We start from the raw sequence: 19,079 nt of genomic DNA on the forward strand, positions 1-19,079 counted from the left end.
CACCCCCCAAAATCTCTCGAACTTGAAATTGGCGAACCGTTCGACTCGAACATCGCTCAACTCTACTTCTAAGATGTCCAAAAGATGACAAACAACTCAGAAGACACCACAAACACATGGAAAAGTGACAAGTAAATATACTCATGCTGAAAGAAAAGAGTTGGATGAGTAAAAGGAGAAGACACACATATAGACATGTCATGCCCTTCTAAAATCATGTAAAACACAGCAAGTGGACTCCCACAAGTCTTCATTTTTTCCAAAAATTTGGCCACAGACACCACTTAAGTGGCATCAATTGTCCCACAGTTGTAAACTTTAAATGTTTATTGCATGATGCACAATCAAAAATCCACAAGCCTTTACTCTCCCCAGGATGACATGAGTAGAAAGGTCCTTGCGGATCCATGACTTGTTCATCTTGATGAACGTTAGTCTGTCCACATTGTCACTGGACAGATGCGTGCGCTTTTCTGTCAGCACACACCCAGCAGCACTGAGGAAACGTTCCGAGAGAACGCTGGCTGCGGGACACGACAAGATCTCCAAGGTGTAAGTGGCAAGCTCAGGCCATTTTACCAGATTGGAAGCCCAAAATGAGCAAGGCTCCAGTTGCAGAGTTATGGCATCGATATTCACTTAAAGATACTCTTGCATCATCCTCTCCAGCCATTGACTATGTGTAAGACTTCTTGTGCCTTGTGGCCTTGCAAAGGATGGTCTAAAAAAATTCATGAAACGATTCCATAAAATTGCTGTTACCACCAGATACAGTATTGCTGGTATGGTTTGAGTGATGATGACTCGACAGTCCCATGCTTGGCAAGTTAGAACTGTGAGATTAACTCTGTGCACCACTGGTGTTTAGTGAAAAAGCCAATCTCATATTGCGTAACAACTTCTACTGATACTCCTGCATATCTGCGTCCCTTTCTATGGCAGGATATATTTTGCCAAATTTTGACTTGTACCGGGGATAAAAGAGTGTGGCAACCCACAAGTCAGCATTACTTCAAATTCTGACAATCCAAGGGTCATGTTGTAGGTAGTGCAGCAAGAAGGTGCTCATGTGTCTTGCACATTCAGGAAGACCAAATCCTTGCTGTGCTGGTGGTGGCAAGGTAAGAATCATGCTTACTTCCTCTGCCCTATCCCCCCAACCTCGCAGAATAGAAATTTGACCAAGGTCTCCTTCATCTGCTGAGTCATCCATGCCCATCGCCAGTTCGTCCTCCATTTCTTCCTGGGCTTCTGCACCTTCCTTAACAGTTTTGCTGCTACCATACGCCCTTGTTAATCCCTCTCCTCCACCGTCTTATGCCTGCCGCCTTGGTGCTGCTGACCATCTGGACCTTGTAGATCTTGGTATCTTTTCCGCATATGAATTCTCCTCTCTCATTGGCCGAGGCTATACGTCATAACGTATTGCACCATGGCTCAGCAGTGCTGCCACAGTCGCTGCAACATGTGGAGAGTTGAATTCCAGCATGTCAGCACATCGCATTTCAGCCAGTGAACCGGCAGGCTGAAAGACTTCTGAAGCAATGCAAGTCGTTCAGCTGTGGGGCGTGAACGGCGGAAGTGAGCACATAGTGACCGTGCCCTCTGCAGAAGCCCATGTAGGCAGGGATAGTGGGTTAAAAATTGCGGGACAACAAGGTTCAACACGTGAGCCACACAAGGCACGTGTGTCACATTGCCACGGCGAAGGGCCGCACCCAGGTGTGAAGCATTGTCGCACACGGCCTTCCCTGGCTGCAGATTAAGTGGAGACAACCATTGATGAAACTTGGTCTCCTGAGCTGACCACAACTCGTCAGCTGTGTGACTCACATTTCCCAGACATTTCAACGTAAAGACCACCTGATGCCGTTGAGCTCTGCTGCCATAGTAAGGAGGTGTGCTGGATTCCTTGTGCGAATTTAAAATGCAGTTGGCCTGACCAGACAGGCTTTGGGCGGAGGTGGAGGACCTAGACGAGTGGATGAGGCAGAAGCAGTTGAGGAACTTCTACATACAGAGTATTGACGCACAACTCGTGGGGATGGCAAGACTTGTACAGCAGACCCTTCTCCATCTCTCACCATAGTTATCCAGTGCACAGTCAGCGACATGAACGCCCCTGTCCATGCTTACTGGTCCAAGTATCTGTGGTGAAATGCATCCTGTCACACACAGAGTTTCTCAAGGAAGCGGTGATGTTGTGTGCAACATGCTGGTGTAGCGCAGGCACACCTTTCTTGTAGAAGTAGTGGTGACTGGGCATCTGGTACTGGGGCACTGCAACAGACATAATTTCTCAAAAATCCGGTGTGTCCACCAGGCGGAAAGGCAGCATTTCTGTAGCCAACAACTTGCAGATGGTAAAAGTAAACCTCTTAGCTTTGACATGGCTAGAAGGAAAGGGTCATTATTTGTTCATATCTGAGGGACCAAGGGCTGGCTGCTGTCCTGAGACGGTGTTGAGTAGGGTGTCCCTGGCAAATTGCTGGTCTGTGCGGAAAGTGCAGGCAGAGATATGATGTTGCCTTCATCCAAAGGTGGTGCTCTCGATGTCTGAAAGAGCTCAACACCAGCACCTGTTTACACTTCCAAAACAACTGACGACCTGCCAATCACACTGCCTGTTGTGGTTAAAGAGATGGAAGGTCTGCGACCAAAAGCATGTGTGACTGCTGTCCCCATAGTCACAGAGGATGAAGAGCACATGGATGCACTTGAAGGGGCAGACGGTGGTTGGCCCGCTCCGCTAGGCCGCATTGTAGCACAGTGAGCTTCCCACTGCAACTTAAAGGACCACAAAGTGGTGGTTTATGCGATATTTTGTCTATGCCAATATTTTTACATCAGGAAAACTATAAGGCAGCTTTTTGTGAGATTCAGAGAGCACAAAAACTCCGTTTTAAGTGGAGTGGGTGCAACAAGGTTAATCAACCATATAAAACAAGCTCACTCAAGCTGACTCAAATGTGCTGTCATTTACAGGGATCGATTTGATTAAACCTCTGGCCAGAGGACGAGACACACACAAGATTCTACTCAGAAAAGAGGCAGAATATATTATGAAATTTAATGCTCTAGGTCCGCTGGGACTAAATGATAAAAATGAATTAAGTGTGTTCCTGTGATAAATAATCTAGATGCTTGGTAGAATGTCATAGTACGTTCATATATTGTGTCATTATTTACTATCACTCTTTTTAGTAACAATACTATAGCTTGATTTTAAACTGTTTTAATCACTTTGACATCAGCCATCATGTGGTTATAACGGACGTGATGTCATACTCACCTTGACCAGCTGAAGCACCAGATAGGTGCGAAACGGCCGTCGTCACTGGACGTATCTAGCATCCTCTCCCTCCCCACCAGCCCTAATGCGTTTGTAACCTCCATGATTGAATAAATCGATACCTGCACAAGCAAGCTCTGGTGAGTGCCTGACTTGTTTTCTCTGCTGCTTCTATGTTATAATCCTTGTTACATCAGATGCACCGCAGAGCAGTGCATGGTGTTTTTTCAGCCTAATTTTTAAGGACAATTCATACATATTTATATGGTGCGAATCAGTGCCCTGGACATCCTCCTCAACTCTAGTTCCCACTGCGACTTATGCTTCATATCCATGTGATGGTTCATGGACGAAGTACTCAAACTAGTGAGTTTTTGGCCTCTACTTAGAGATTGGCGACAAATCTTATAGATGACATGAGTTGGGTGATATTTTGCAATGTCAAAAAAGGACCAGGCTAGGCAAGGCTTAGAGCCCATGTGACCTGCAGAGCCACCCCAACTTCTGCTCAGAGGCAGAGTTGTGGCTGAGGATGCAGTTGTTGACGTGCTTTCAGTACTCAGTCTCTGTCCAGGAAGGCGCAACCTAACCTCGTCGTCAGTAGCATCCTCCTCTACCTCCTCTGCTGACCTCATCGACTGCCTGACAGTGGGTTGACAGTAAGTGGGATCTACAACCTCATCATCACCCTGTGTGTTTGCACTCCCCTTGTCCTCAGAGCCAACCTCTTCCTGCCCTGACCGAATAGTCAAGTTGTCATTCCAATCAGGAATCTGAGTTTCATCGTCTTCAACATGTTCCTCATTGTCTCCATCAAGTGGAGTTACAGTTTGGGAATGAGAGTCTACATTATGCTCAGAACCTTCTTCATCTGGGCCTGGATCTGACTCACAAAGCTTCTGGACATCAGTGCAGATCATTTCCTTGCCTGGGCTCACTGCAGCTTTGGAGCAGACCCTTGATTCCCAGGCTATAGTGTGACTGAACATCTCTGCAGACTCAACCATCTCTGTTACCCCATACTCTGCAGGGCGGGTGGAGACTTGAGAGACGGTATTAAGCAAGGGTGATTGGGGTGACACCTCAGAGAACTGGAGTATTTGGGATGTTGATGAAGTTGAAGTGGAGGAGAGGCCACTTGATGGAGCACTTGAGATCAATTCAAGCACCAGCTCTTTTTTTGCATCATCTACATTTGGTAGCGATGGTCGTGTCCGTAAGAAAGGGATCATATCAGATTGTCCACGGAAAGAAGTAGACATCTTATTTTGGCTGGAAGATGGTCTTTCTTCAGCAGATGTTACTGTTTCTTTACCACCCACCCCACGGACACAAACTTTTTTTTCCCTTTCCAACACGCCTGTTCCCCTTTCCACCAGCATCTGGCCTTTTGCCACTCCTTTTGTTTCTGAACTAATTAGACACTGTTTGTTGCAGTTAAAAATTGGATAGTAGAAATGGAGAGGTGGGGTGGCTTTCTTGACATCAGCGGTAGGTCACTGACTATCACACACACTGATACTATGCCCCAAAGAATTACCTGGACTACCTGCAGTTAAAAATTGGCTAGTAGAAATGGAGAGGTGGGGTAGCTTTCTTGATAGTCAGTGACAGAGAGTCACTGACTATCACACACACTGATACTATGCCCCAAAGAATTGCCTGGACTACCTGCAGTTAAATATTGGCTAGTAGAAATGGAGAGGTGGGGTAGCTTTTATGACAGCAGTAGTAGGTCACTGACTATCACAGACATTGATATTATGCCCCAAAGATTTACCTGGACTATCTGCAGTTAAAAATTGGCTAGTAGAAATGGAGATGTAAGTTAGCTTTCTTGACAACAGTGGTAGGTCACTGACTATCACAGACACTGATACTATGCAACAAAGAATTGCCTGAGCTGATTTAGACAGACGCTGTGAAAAACCCTTGCACAGCGCTGGCACAGACCTGCCTAGCAAAAATGGCTATGAACTGTTCTAATCTAGTCCTAAAAAGGGCTGAAAGTACAAGTAGTCCCTAATCCCCAAACCGATGTGTAGATTGCACTGTATAAGTTTATAGCGCTCACAGCAGCAGCAGCGGGAGCGTTGACTGACACACACCCGCAGCACTGAGATAATGGCAGCGATGGGGAAAATGGCCGGGTCTTATAGGGAAAGGACATGTGACATGCACAGCCAATGAAACATGCCCTTGCTTGTCTGGCAAAATTCCACTTTGCTGTGTGTGTGTCTGCGATTGGCTGACAGCCTGTCCCGCCCCACTGTACGTGCGGTTAGAATAAAAAATGGTGATCAGCATTCTTTCAGCACTCAGCAGCACTGATCTAAACCCTGTCCCCCCAGCACACTATATGCTGAATTTTGATAATATCATTATTAGGAGTGACTGACAGTATTACAGTAAAAGCCAGCTGGTAACTAGCTACGCTTTTGGTGATCAAACCGTTATCGAACGGTAACTCAAACGGTCGAACGTTAAGCAAATTGTTCGAGTTCGTTGAACGACTCGACCATCGCCCAAAATAACTCGAATGTGAAATTGGCGAACGGTTCGATTCGAACACGCTCATCTCTACTTATAACAAACAAAGTACTGATGGACATGGCAACAAATAGGTTGGTAGGAGGGGACTGCAATACAGTTCTGTCGCCATAGCAGGAAAGACAGAGGAGCGAGGTGTGGAGAGGGTCAAGAGGGAACTCAGGTGGGTTGTTGCAAACATTGTTGATGGCCACAACATTACAGGACTGCTGGAGAATGCATCATCCACATGAGAGGGAGTTTACTCATTACTCCCATCCCCATGACATATGTTCGAGGATTGATCATATATTGTTGAGCTCCACACTGACCCAGAGAGTAGCTAAGATAGCAATAGAGATCATGGTAATATTGGACCACAGTCCGGTCCTAGTCTCAGTGATCGATAAAATCCATAGGGGACAGGATTACATCTGGTGTTTAACCACATTTCTTGTGAAAGATAGCAATTTTCATAAAGGTTTGCAGGAATGGTGAGTCAAATATACTCTTACGAATGAAGGGCATGCACAGGAGGCACTATTATATTGGGAAACTGCCAAAGCAGAGCTGAGGGGGAAGCTGAGGGAGTTGAAACGGCAGACTAATGAGAAGTTTCAAGAAACTAGCCTGGCAGTAAGGAAAACCTATACCGAGTTTGTGAAAAGAGCATCACAAAGGACTAAGGATAGCTGGATAGAGGTGAAGGGGAAATTCGAGCTATAGGTGGACAAGAGAGAAAATTTATACAAGTCGTAACAGGAGGTTGACCTACATAGGTTCGGGAATAAGGCAGGGAGACTTTTGGTAAACCTTGCAAGGGACAGACGACCAACGACACATATTACTATTTTATCCAGTCAGGACAGGAGTAAGACAAATGGCCTTAAAGAAATCAATGACATTTTGGGTAACTTCTATGCTGACATGTGCAGTGAGGGGGAGGGGGCTTAGGGGAAGGACATGAGAGGAATTAAAATGCCCAAGTTCTGAGAGGAGACACTGCATGTATTGAACGTGGAAGTAACGATGGAGAAAGGTCAGGGAGTCATAGGGGAGTTGAATACATTTAAGGCGTCAGGCCTGGACAGTTTTAGTGGAGACTTCTATAAAATTTTGAAGGAACAATTACTGTAGCTCCCATCTTGGTGGATGTATTCAAGAGGGGAGGCGATACCATCATAGCTTAATACTGCCCATATAAAACTCTTATCTAAGGGGGGGGATTTGGAGGACCCTTCTAGTTATAGACCAATCTTGCTAATAAACCATGACCTAAATATATTATCTATTATCTTCAGAGGGGTTTTTGTCAAGGAATGTTCAGCTGCGACAAATGTGAGGAAGGTGATATTGGCGATCGACGTGGTTAAGGGGAGAGGGGAGTATTTCATCCATGATCACAATAGATGCGGAAAAAGCATTTGATAATGTAAGGTGGCCATGGCTGTAACTGGTCTTGGATCATATTGGTCTACAGGGGGCTTTCCTTGAATTTGTGAGGGTCTTTTACGCTATTCCACAGGTGAGAGTCTGCACCCCGGGATTTCTGTCAGGGGCCTTCCCGCTAATGAAGGGGACCAGGCAGGAATGCCCAATGTCCCCATTGTTGTTTAATTTGGCCATAGAGTCATTTATGAGAAGCTTAAATAGGAGAGGGTGGTTTGAAGGGATTGACATTGGTAATAAGACACTGCACTCAGCATTGTGCGCAGATAACATTGTTCTATTTATGAACAAACCTCTGGATTAATTGCAAGGAGTCCTTCAGCAGAAGGAAAATAAAGCATGAATTACAGTCGTGGGCCAATCTTCTGTTGACACTACAAGGAAAAAAACATTTAATAAAGATGATGAGTTTTTCGAAGCTATTATACCCACTCCAGACGATACTGTTACTTCTGAGACACACAGACGTGTATAGGCTGATCAGGGCATTCTTGCGCTTTTTCTGGAAGGGGGCTTGGCCAAGGATCAGAGCCAAAAAACTGATACTACCATTAGAGGGGGGATCAAACTACCCATTGTTAGAGGCTAAAATTTAGCATGAGACATGCAGTGGACTGGCTGAGGAGAGCGAATCGTTACTCAGACTGTGCACTGGAGGCAGAATTTTGCAAACCTTGGGACTTGAGGTCCATTATGCACACCTCCATCCCAAATTTACCAGCCAAAATAAAACATTCTCTGGTTTGTAGGGATACAGCGATTGCGTGGAAAGCAGTGAGGGAACAATTTGGGTTGGCATGGAGAGACTCTAAATACATAAACATTTGGGCCCATTCAGATTTTCTGCAGGGAATAGAAATCAAGCATTTTCAGAAGTGGAGAGAGAAGTGGATAAGGACACTTAAAGACTTGATGCACAGGGTGGATGCAAGGTGGTTGACTTGCAAAGAATTGAAGGATAGGTTTGTTTTGGACCATTTCAAACTATTTAGTATGAATAGGTTAGACGGGGAGTAATGCTCAAACTTCAGAATATCACCAAGGAATATAGGGCCAATCAGATGGATGAGGTCATAATGAGAGACATCAATGAAATAAATATCTTTACACTATAGAGGGAGTTGAGGAAAGTTCTACTCCGCAACATTCCAGGCACAAAAGGATGGATAGCACTATGGAAGTTTATTATAAACTAGAAGGTGGCCCGATTCTACGCATCGGGTATTCTAGAATTTACGTATTGTGTAGTTCATGTATGATTTTTGTTATATATATATATATATATATATATATATATATATATATATATATATATATATATATGTTGTTGTGTGTAGTTACCAAGTGTTTGTGTAGGGCGCTGTACATGTTCTGGGTGTTGTCTGGGTGTGATGGGGGGGTGAGAGCGGTGTTGTTTGTGTGTTGCGTTGTTTGTGGAGCGCTGTGTGTCTGTAGCGTTGTGTGTGTGTTGCGCGGTTTGTGTGTGTGTGGTGTGTTTTGGGGGGAGGTATGTTTTGTGCAATGTGTGTGTTGTGCGGTATGTGCGTATATTTGTGTGTGCAGCGTTGTCTGTGTGTGGGTGTCTGTGTAGGGCAGTTGTTTGTGGTTCCCAGTGTGTGTGTGTGGTGTGTTGTGCAGTGCGCGCGCGTGTGTGTGTGTTGGGGGGAGGTGTGCACTTCCCATCGTGCTCCATCCCCCATGCAGCGCACTCCCCATCGTGCTCCATCCCCTATGCTGCGCACCCCCCATCGTGCTCCATCTCCCATCCTGCGCACTCCCAAACGTGCTCCTTCCGCCATGCAGCGCACTCCCCATCGTGCTCCATCTCTCATGCTGCGCACTCCCAAACGTGCGCCATCCGCCATGCTGCGCACTCCCCATCGTGCTCCATTCCCCATGCTGCGCACTCCCAAACGTGCTCAATCCCCCATGCTGCGCACTCCCAAACGTGCTCCATCCGCCATGCTGCGCACTCCCCATCGTGCTCCATCTCCCATGCTGCGCACTCCCAAACGTGCTCCATCCGCCATGCTGCGCACTCCCCATCGTGCTCCATTCCCCATGCTGCGCACTCCCAAACGTGCTCAATCCCCCATGCTGCGCACTCCCAAACGTGCTCCATCCGCCATGCTGCGCACTCCCCATCGTGCTCCATCCCCTATGCTGCGCACCCCCCATCGTGCTCCATCTCCCATGCTGCACACTCCAAAACGTGCTCCATCCGCCATGCTGCGCCAGCATCAGCCTCTCTACCCGCAGCATCAGCCTCTCTGCCCGCAGCATCAGCCTCTCTCCCCGCAGCATCAGCCTCTCTGTCCCCAGCATCAGCCTTTCTGTCCCCAGCATCAGCCTCTCTGTCCCAAGCATCAGCCTCTCTGTCCCCAGCATCAGCCTCTCTGTCCCCAGCATCAGCCTCTCTGTCCCCAGCATCAGCCTCTCTGTCCCCAGCATCAGCCTCTCTGTCCCCAGCATCAGCCTCTCTCCCCGCAGCATCAGCCTCTCTGTCCCCAGCATCAGCCTCTCTGTCCCCAGCATCAGCCTCTCTGTCCCCAGCATCAGCCTCTCTGTCCCCAGCATCAGCCTCTCTGTCCCCAGCATTAGCCTCTCTGTCCCCAGCATCAGCCTCTCTGTCCCCAGCATCAGCCTCTCTGTCCCCAGCATCAGCCTCTCTGTCCCCAGCATCAGCCTCTGTCCCCAGCATCAGCCTCTCTGTCCCCAGCATCAGCCTCTCTGTCCCCAGCATCAGCCTCTCTCATCCCAGCATCAGCCTCTCTGTCCCCAGCATCAGCCTCTCCATCCCAGCCTTCCCCAGGATCAGCCTCTCTCATCCCAGCATCAGCCTCTCTGTCCCCAGCATCAGCCTCTCTGTCCCCAGCATCAGCCTCTCTGTCCCCAGCATAAGCCTCTCTGTCCCCAGCATAAGCTTCTCTGTCCCCAGCATCAGCCTCTCTGTCCCCAGCATCAGCCTCTCTGTCCCCAGCATCAGCCTCTCTGTCCCCAGCATCAGCCTCTCTGTCCCCAGTATCAGCCTCTCTCATACCAGCATCAGCCTCTCTCATCCCAGCATCAGCCTCTCTGTCCCCAGCATCAGCCTCCCCATCCCAGCCTTCCCCAGGGTCAGCCTCTCTCCTCCCAGCCTCCTCCAGCACGCCATGCTCCTCTGCCGACACTCACAGATCCGATCGCATACACTCACACACACCGACACACACCCGATCGCATACACTCACACACACCCGATCGCATACACTCACACACACCCGATCGCATACACTCACGTACACACACATTGACGATATTGCACATACGCGCTCATACTCGCAACATCCGGAGATACCACATGCTTCTGGCCATATGATCCTCCGGCAGGTCCTGGAAGGTCACAACAGCACAGTATCGAGGCCGAGAAGCAAGCGATATCGCCGGATGCTGTGAGTGTGTGGATGCGATGTGTGTGTGAGGTGTGTGTGAGGTGTTTCTGAGAGAGTGAGTGTGATCTGATGTGTGTGTATGTGTGTGTGTGTGTGCTGTTATGTGTGTGCGTGTGGATCTTCCGCCGCTGCAGGACCTTGATGTGCTGGTAACTATGCTAGCATGGTTACCAGCTGGTAACTATGCTAGCATGGTTACCAACTAGTGATGAGCGAGCATGCTTGTAACTACTCGGTACTCGCACGAGTATCGCTGTACTCGGGCTGCTCGGCGGGGACCGAGTAATCTCGCGATACTCGTGCTGTACTCGTGGTCTTCATTTCTGTATGTTGGCGCTCTTTTGAGAGCCAGCCCTCATGCAGGGATTGGCTGGCAGACCACTGCAATGCCACAGCCCTGTTAGTTGTGGAATTGCAGTGATTGGCCGGCCTGCACAGCGTGACTGAGCCTTTATACCGGTCGGCGCGCTGTGCTCTGCTCACAGCTATCCAGACAGTCAGTGCAGGGAGAGTGTCGCTGATTCAGGGAAAGCTTTGCGGCCCTTTATAGCTTTTTCAGTTGCAGGGCTGCAAACAGTGTGACCAAAAGTCCTTCTCAGGACTATTCTAGTTGTATACAGGCAGGCAGGGTATAGCCAGGTCGGAGTACAGTAGCAGAGTCCTTCTCAGGACTATTGTTGCTATATACAGGCAGGGTATAGCCAGGTCTGAATACAGGCTAGTGACCAGAAGAGTCCTTGTCAGGACTATTGTACCAGTATACAGGCAGGCAGGCAGGCAGGGTAGTGGTGACCGTATACCAGCCTTCATCATATCTGGGGCTGGTGTACACAGTGTAAAACAGTCCAGATAGTTTCTGACTTGTCTGTAATTGTCGCTCCCCAAAAAAACCTGTTAGGTTCTTATTGCGTCCGTGCTTGGTTTTTAAAACCGCACGTGTGTGCCTGTTGGTGGCAGCGTACAGGTGCACTTGTGTGCAATTTCCACAAACTTTGATATAACGCACAAGTAGTTAATATACACGTCAGCAGTGCACAGCATTGCAAAATGCGCAAGGGCATTGGCAAGGAACAAGGAAGTGGACGTGATGGTGGTGCAGGCAGAGGCCGAGGTCGTGGGCAAGCTCTAATTTCGCCACAACAAAGGGCCACATCTAGTCGCTCGCACGTCCTGTCCCAAATTCTTGGGGACCGCAGCAGTACACCGCTTTTGAACCAAGACCAGTGTCAACAGGTTGTTAGTTGGATAGCAGATAATGCTTCCAGTCAGATTGGCACCACCACAAACACTCTGTCTTCCACACGGTCAAGTGTCAGTAGCCGTGATACTGCACCGCACATTTCTGAACCTGATCCTCCTTCCTACCACCAGGCTGAGTACACGTCCTCCTCGGACATTAATGATCCCACACTTGGACACTCGGAAGAGCTGTTCACGTTTCCATTCACACATTCTGGCCTCTCGCCAGCTCATATTGAAGTGGGTCATGAGGAGATCGTCTGTACAGATGGCCAAATATTTGAGCAGCCACGTTCTCACGAAGTTGGCAACGTGTCTCAACAAGTGGTGGACGATGATGAGACACAATTGTCAGGAAGTCAGGAGGAGGAGCAGGGTGCGGAAGAGGAAGACGACGTGGTGGATGATCCAGTAACTGACCCAACCTGGCAGGAGGATATGCAGAGCGAGGACAGCAGTGCACAGGGGGAGGGAGGCGTAGCATCACAACAGGCAGTAAGAAGCAGGGTGGTGGCCCCAGGCAGAAGTCAGGCAACCGTTCCCCGGAACAACACGACGACACAAGGTGCCTGTACAAATGTTAGGTCTTCCCGAGTCTGGCAGTTTTTTAAGTTGGATCCAGATGATTCAAAAAAGGCCATTTGCAACACCTGCCGTGCCAGCATCAGCAGGGGTACCAAAACTAGCAGCCTGACCACCACCAGCATGATCAGGCACATGTCAGCCAAGCACCCGACTTTGTGGGAAGTACAACAGAGTTGAGGAGCAGTGCTTGCTGATGTCACTGCTACGTCTTCGCTGGTTGTGCATGCGAGCCAATCCCCTGTCCATGCTGCCTGCGAACAAGCCTCCTCCACTCCTGCACCTGCAGTTGCCTACGCAGAAAGAACACCATCATCAAGCACGTCCTTGTCCCAGCGCAGCGTTAAGTTATCCATTCAGCAAACCTTTGAACGCAGGCGCAAATACACTGCCAACACCCCACATGCCACAGTTCTAAATGCTAACATTTCGCGACTGCTTGCGCTGGAAATGTTGCCTTTTAGGCTGGTGGAGACAGAAGCATTCCGTGACCTGATGGCGGCAGCTGTCCCACGTTACTCGGTCCCCAGCCGCCACTATTTCTCCCGGTGTGCCGTCCCCGCGTTGCATAACCACGTGTCACAAAACATCACACGTGCCCTGAACAACGCTGTTTCACCCAAGGTCCACCTAACCACAGACACGTGGACAAGTGCTTGTGGGCAAGGCCGCTACATCTCGTTGACGGCACACTGGGTTAATATTGTGGAAGCTGGGACCCAGTCTGAGCGAGGGACGGAACACGTCCTTCCCACACCAAGGTTTGCAGGCCCTACCTCAGTCAGTGTTTCACCCACACTCTACAGCTCCGGAATGTCATGCTCTTCAGCCTCCTCCTCCTCCTGCGCATCCTCATCCACTGTACCCTCCACACCAGTCACAAGCTGGAAGCACTGCAGCACTGCCTCGGCGAAGCGGCAACAGGCTGTGCTGAAGCTAATCTGCATAGGTGACAAACCCCACAATGCAGAAGAGCTGTGGACAGCTCTGAAACAGCAGGCAGATCACTGGCTCACACCTCTGAACCTAAAGCCAGGAAAGGTCGTGTGTGACAATGGCCGGAACCTGGTGGCGGCTTTGAGGCGAGGCCAGCTGACACATGTTCCATGCGTGGCCCATGTGCTCAACCTCGTGGTTCAGCGGTTTCTAAAGTCATACCCAGAGCTGTCTGATCTGCTGGTAAAAGTTCGCCGCCTGTCTGCACATTTTCGAAAGTCACCTACTGCTTCAGCCGGCCTTGCCGGCTTTCAGCGCAGTTTGCATCTTCCGGCTCACAGACTGGTGTGTGATGTCCCCACGCGTTGGAATTCAACTCTGCACATGTTGGTCAGGATATGTGAGCAGAAGAGGGCAGTTGTTGAGTACCTGCATCACCTAAGCCGTCGGGAAATGGGTCAAACTCCACACATAACACCTGAGGAGTGGAGATGGATGTCAGACCTATGTACCATCCTCCAAAACTTTGAGGACTCCACCAAGATGGTGAGTGGTGATGACGCCATTATTAGCGTCACCATACCGCTACTCTGCCTTCTAAAACGGTCTCTGCTGAAAAACAAACATGATGCATTGCAGGCGGAGCGCGATGAGTTGCAGCAAGAAACAGTAGTGGGTGTGGGTGATGATAACACACAGCCCAGCCTCGTCTCATCACAACGTGCAGTGGAGGACTATGACGAGGAGGAGGATGAAGACATGGAGCAACTCTCCGGCCAAATTGAGGATATGACATGCACACCAGTCATATCCTCGGTTCAGCGTGGCTGGCCAGAGGACAGGGTAGATGAGGAGGAGGAGGAGGAGGAGGAGGAGGAGGACAGCATGTTCAGTCATCTTGTTGGTCAGGCTACTGAAGTCCTGGCTGTTAAGAGTCTGGCGCACATGGCTGACTTTATGGTAAGCTGCCTGTCTCGTGACCCTCGCGTTAAGAACATCTTGGCCGACAATCATTACTGGTTGGTAACACTGTTAGACCCACGCTACAAGGAGAACTTTTTGTCTCTTATTCCCATGGAGGAGAGGTCAACCAAAATGCAGCAGTTCCGGAAGGCCATAGTCACGGAAGTAGGCAAAGCATTCCCCTCACAAAACGCTAGCGGCATAGGTCATGAATCAGTGGACAACCGAGGCATACAGCCGAGAGAGGCACAAGTCCAATCCGCCAGAGGTAGGGGAACAGTCTTTAAGATGTGGGACAGTTTTCTCAGCCCCTCACGTACCACAGCCCCTGAGGTGCGGGGTAGTGCCACAAGAAATCCTAAGTTTGCCCAGATGCTGAAGGAGTACCTTGCAGATCGAACAACTGTACTCTGACATTCCTCTGTGCCTTACAATTATTGGGTATCCAAGCTGGACACGTGGCATGAATTGGCTCTCTACGCCTTGGAAGTCCTGGCCTGCCCTGCTGCTAGCGTTTTGTCAGAGCGTGTTTTTAGTGCCGCAGGTGGAATCATTACAGATAAACGCACCCGCCTGTCAACTGAAAATGCTGACAGGCTGACTCTGATCAAGATGAACAAGGGTTGGATTGGGCCAGACTTCACCACACCACCAGCAAATGAGAGCGGAATTTAAAGTTTGCCATGTACCTCCACTCACCCATGGGTACACACTTCTGGACTTTGGATAATCGCTGGACTGCTCCTCCTTCTCCTCATGCGCCACCATGATGATGACCGTTACAAATTGCAATACTTAGGCCTTTGTTTCAGGTATACCCCCAGTGGTAAATTTTTTCGCCCATTCTTTGCAGAATGGACATTACAACGACAGGAGACCCGCTCCTTTGCAATGGGAACAATGTTTTGAGGCCCTCATGCACGTCTCTACCCAGGGACAACGTGGAGCCTCCCAATTTTTGGCTGCCCTGCCTAAGGGCTATACTATAATACACCCACTTCCTGACAATGGACACTTAATGTTTTGAGGCCCTCATGCACGTCTCTACCCAGGGACAACGTGGAGCCTCCCAATTTTTGGCTGCCCTGCCTAAGGGCTATACTACAATAGACCCACTTCCTTACAATGGGCACTTCAGGTTTACAGGCCATCATGCACGTCTCTATCCAGGGACAATGTGGAGCCTCCCAATTTTTGGCTGCCCTGCCTAAGGGCTATATTATAATACACCCACTTCCTGACAATGGACACTTAATGTTTTGAGGCCCTCATGCACGTCTCTACCCAGGGACAACGTGGAGCCTCCCAATTTTTGGCTGCCCTGCCTAAGGGCTATACTATAATACACCCACTTCCTGACAATGGACACTTAATGTTTTGAGGCCCTCATGCACGTCTCTACCCAGGGAAAACGTGGAGCCTCCCAATTTTTGGCTGCCCTGCCTAAGGGCTATACTACAATAGACCCACTTCCTTACAATGGGCACTTCAGGTTTACAGGCCCTCATGCACGTCTGTATGCAGGGGCATTGGTGAACCTCACAATTTTGGACTGCCCTGGCAAAGGAAAATACTACAAAGACTCACTTCCTCAAAATGGGCACATTAGACTCAAGAGGCCTTCATGTACGTCTCTTCTCAGGGACATCGGAGTGCCACACAATGTTTTCACGTAAAATCTTTCATGTATTAATCTCAAAAAGTAACATACACCAGCTGTATCTCACTATTGGGTATGTGCCCTTAACATTTCCGCCATGAAAAATCATTTTGGGGTCATTTTGGAAGGTTTTCTGGTGAGTCCGTAAAAATGGCATAAAACGCGGACAAAATTGTTCACAGCTGTGACTTTTCAGTGATAAATGCTTCAAGGGGTCTTCCCCATGCTGTTGCCATGTCATTTGAGCACTCTTCTGAGACTTTTGTGACATTTTTAGGGTTTCTCCATGCTGCCGGGGGGTCATTTCACAAAAATACTCGGGTCTCCCATAGGATAACATTGGGCTCGTTGCTCGGGCCGAGTACACGAGTATCTTGGGAGGCTCGGCCCGAGCTTCGAGCACCCGAGCTTTTTAGTACTCGCTCATCACTATTACCAACGTATCCCGTCCCCCGCTCGCACGGGAGCTTACACCAGCATACGGCGGCAAGGCCAGCAATGCGAGGGTAAGTGTCGGCTGGGTTGGCGGCGTACGCTGATGTGGGCTCCCGTTGGGGGGGGGAGTACCGTACTCACCTGGGAGTCACGGCTCCGTGACCGTGTCAGTTCGGGGAATGCGCGGGGGGGGCGGGGCCAGAGCTAGCGTGCATTGCGTGAGGGGGGTGGGGCGTGGCGTGGCCGAGTTGCCAATGCCTGCAGGGTGCCGGGGCGAGAGGCCAATCTGTGGGGGGAGCGGAGCCTGGGCGAGCGGCTGGCCAATCCGTGGGGGGGGCGGGGCCATGGCGAGCCCAGCGGCCAATCAGCTTTGTGTCACCGTAAGGACACAATGTCACCGTAAGGACACAATTTTGGAGCATGACAGACAGACAGACAGACAGACAGACAGAATAAGGCAATTATATATATAGATGAGAGTTGGAGAGATACTCAAGTACAGTTAATTCATAGAGCTATATATGGATTTAACATTCCTAATATACGGAATTCAGACAAACTTCTGAACTGCCTGAAATGTAAGATGGATTTTTACCACTGGGTATGGCAATGAGGGGTGATTCAGAAGTTTTGGAAACAAGCCCAATCATTAAAGCGGGATGTCTGAAAGATGAGATTGGAGCTGGAATCTTTTCTGTGGTTATTTCATTATCAGAAGCAAAGGGGAAAGGGAGATTATGGTGGAGATGTTACCAACTCTGTTCCACTACATAGTGATGTTGGGAAAAAGGGCATTACTACAGAAATGGTTGGTGAAAATAGTGCCATCACGGGAGGAGTTAATAAATCGACTGAAAACGGTGCTTAATCAGGAGAATTTAGAGGCAGAGAGAAACAAGGAAAAACAAAGAGTCAAATTTTTCAGAAAATGGAGTCTTTATAACTATAACTTTATAACTTCATAACGTGGATGTGTTCGGAAGATGAGATAAGGCAGATTGTATCTTCCTTCACATATATGGAGTAGTGTATAACTAAAGACCTGCAGGATTCTTTGGGTAAACTAAAAATGCAAGCTCAATAGTGAACATCAGTCTATAGGATTCCTGGGCAGGGTCAAAAGAGGGCTCACTCATGTCGCAAGGTGGCCGAGTTTGGAAAAGTTTATGGTGTACTGGTACGTTAAGGGATGGTTTGTAGAACGAGTAAGAGGGAATAGGGTACGATGTTAGGGGGATGAATGCCTCAAATATGAGAGGCCTTCCCTCTCAAAGATGGAAGATGTTTTGGTACATGTTTTCCCCTTCCCTTGTTTTTATTTCTGTACCCTGATAAAATATAAATCCATAAAAATTGAGTTAAAACATAAAGACCAAAGTCAGCGCAGTCATCTACCAGGACATTTTAGAGCACTTCATGTTTCTCTCTGCCGACAATCTTTTTACAGATTGAAATTTAATTTTCCATCAGGACTTGGCACCTGTCCACACTGTCAAAAGTACCAATACCTTGTTTAATAACCACAGTATCACTGTGCTTGATTGGCCAGCAAACTCGCTTGACCTAAACCCCATAGAGAAGCTATGGAGTATTGTCAAGAGGAAGATGAGAGACCCCAGACCCAACAATGCAGACGAGCTGAAGATTGCTATCAAAGCAACCTGGGAATCCATAACACCTCAGCAATGCGGCAGGTTGATCGACTCTATGCCACATCGCATTAATGCAGTAATTCATGCAACAGAAGCCCCGACCAAGCATTGAGAGAATTTACTGTACTGTACATACTTTTCAGGATGCCAACATTTCTAAGTTTAAAATCCCTTTTTCAGTTGGTTTTATATAATATTCTAATTTTCTGAGATAATGACTTTTGGGTTTTCATTGTCTCTAAGCTATGATCAATATTAACCCCTTAACGACCGCGGGCTATAAAATTACGTCCTTGCGGTCATAATGTTACTGCCCGCGGTCTGCCGGCAGCATCATGCTGCGATCGGCACACATCTCAGCTGATTTTCACAGCTGAGATGTGTGCCTGCTAGGCACGAGCAGAATCGTCATCTGCTCGTGCCGTTTAACCCCTTATATGGTGCTGTTAATATGTGACAGCGCCATTATAAGCGCGATCGCGGTAAACATTTACTTACCGCCCGATACCGGAAGTCACGTGATGCGATCACGTGACTCCCGATAGTTGTCATGGTAGCACAGGGTCATGTGATGACTCCTGTACTACACCTGACTTGCTTTCACTTTCGCTGTGCCAGCGGCAGAGCGTAAGAGAAAGAGAGTGTATCTGTTTACAGCCTTGTAGCTGTGATCAGCAGATACTGCAGAGCGATCGGAATGCTGATCGCAATAGCCCCCTAGGGGGACTAGTAAAATAAAAAAAAAGTTAAAAAAAAAGTTTTAAAAAATTAAAAAAAAACAAAAAAACCTAAAAGTTCAAATCACCCCCCATTCACCCCATTGAAAATTAAAGGGTTAAAAAAATAAAAAAACATACACACATTTGGTATCGCCGCATTCAGAAACGCCCGATCTATCAAAATATAAAATC

This window comes from Anomaloglossus baeobatrachus, chromosome 1, assembly GCF_048569485.1.
Source record: "Anomaloglossus baeobatrachus isolate aAnoBae1 chromosome 1, aAnoBae1.hap1, whole genome shotgun sequence".
Taxonomy (NCBI): Eukaryota; Metazoa; Chordata; class Amphibia; order Anura; family Aromobatidae; genus Anomaloglossus; species Anomaloglossus baeobatrachus.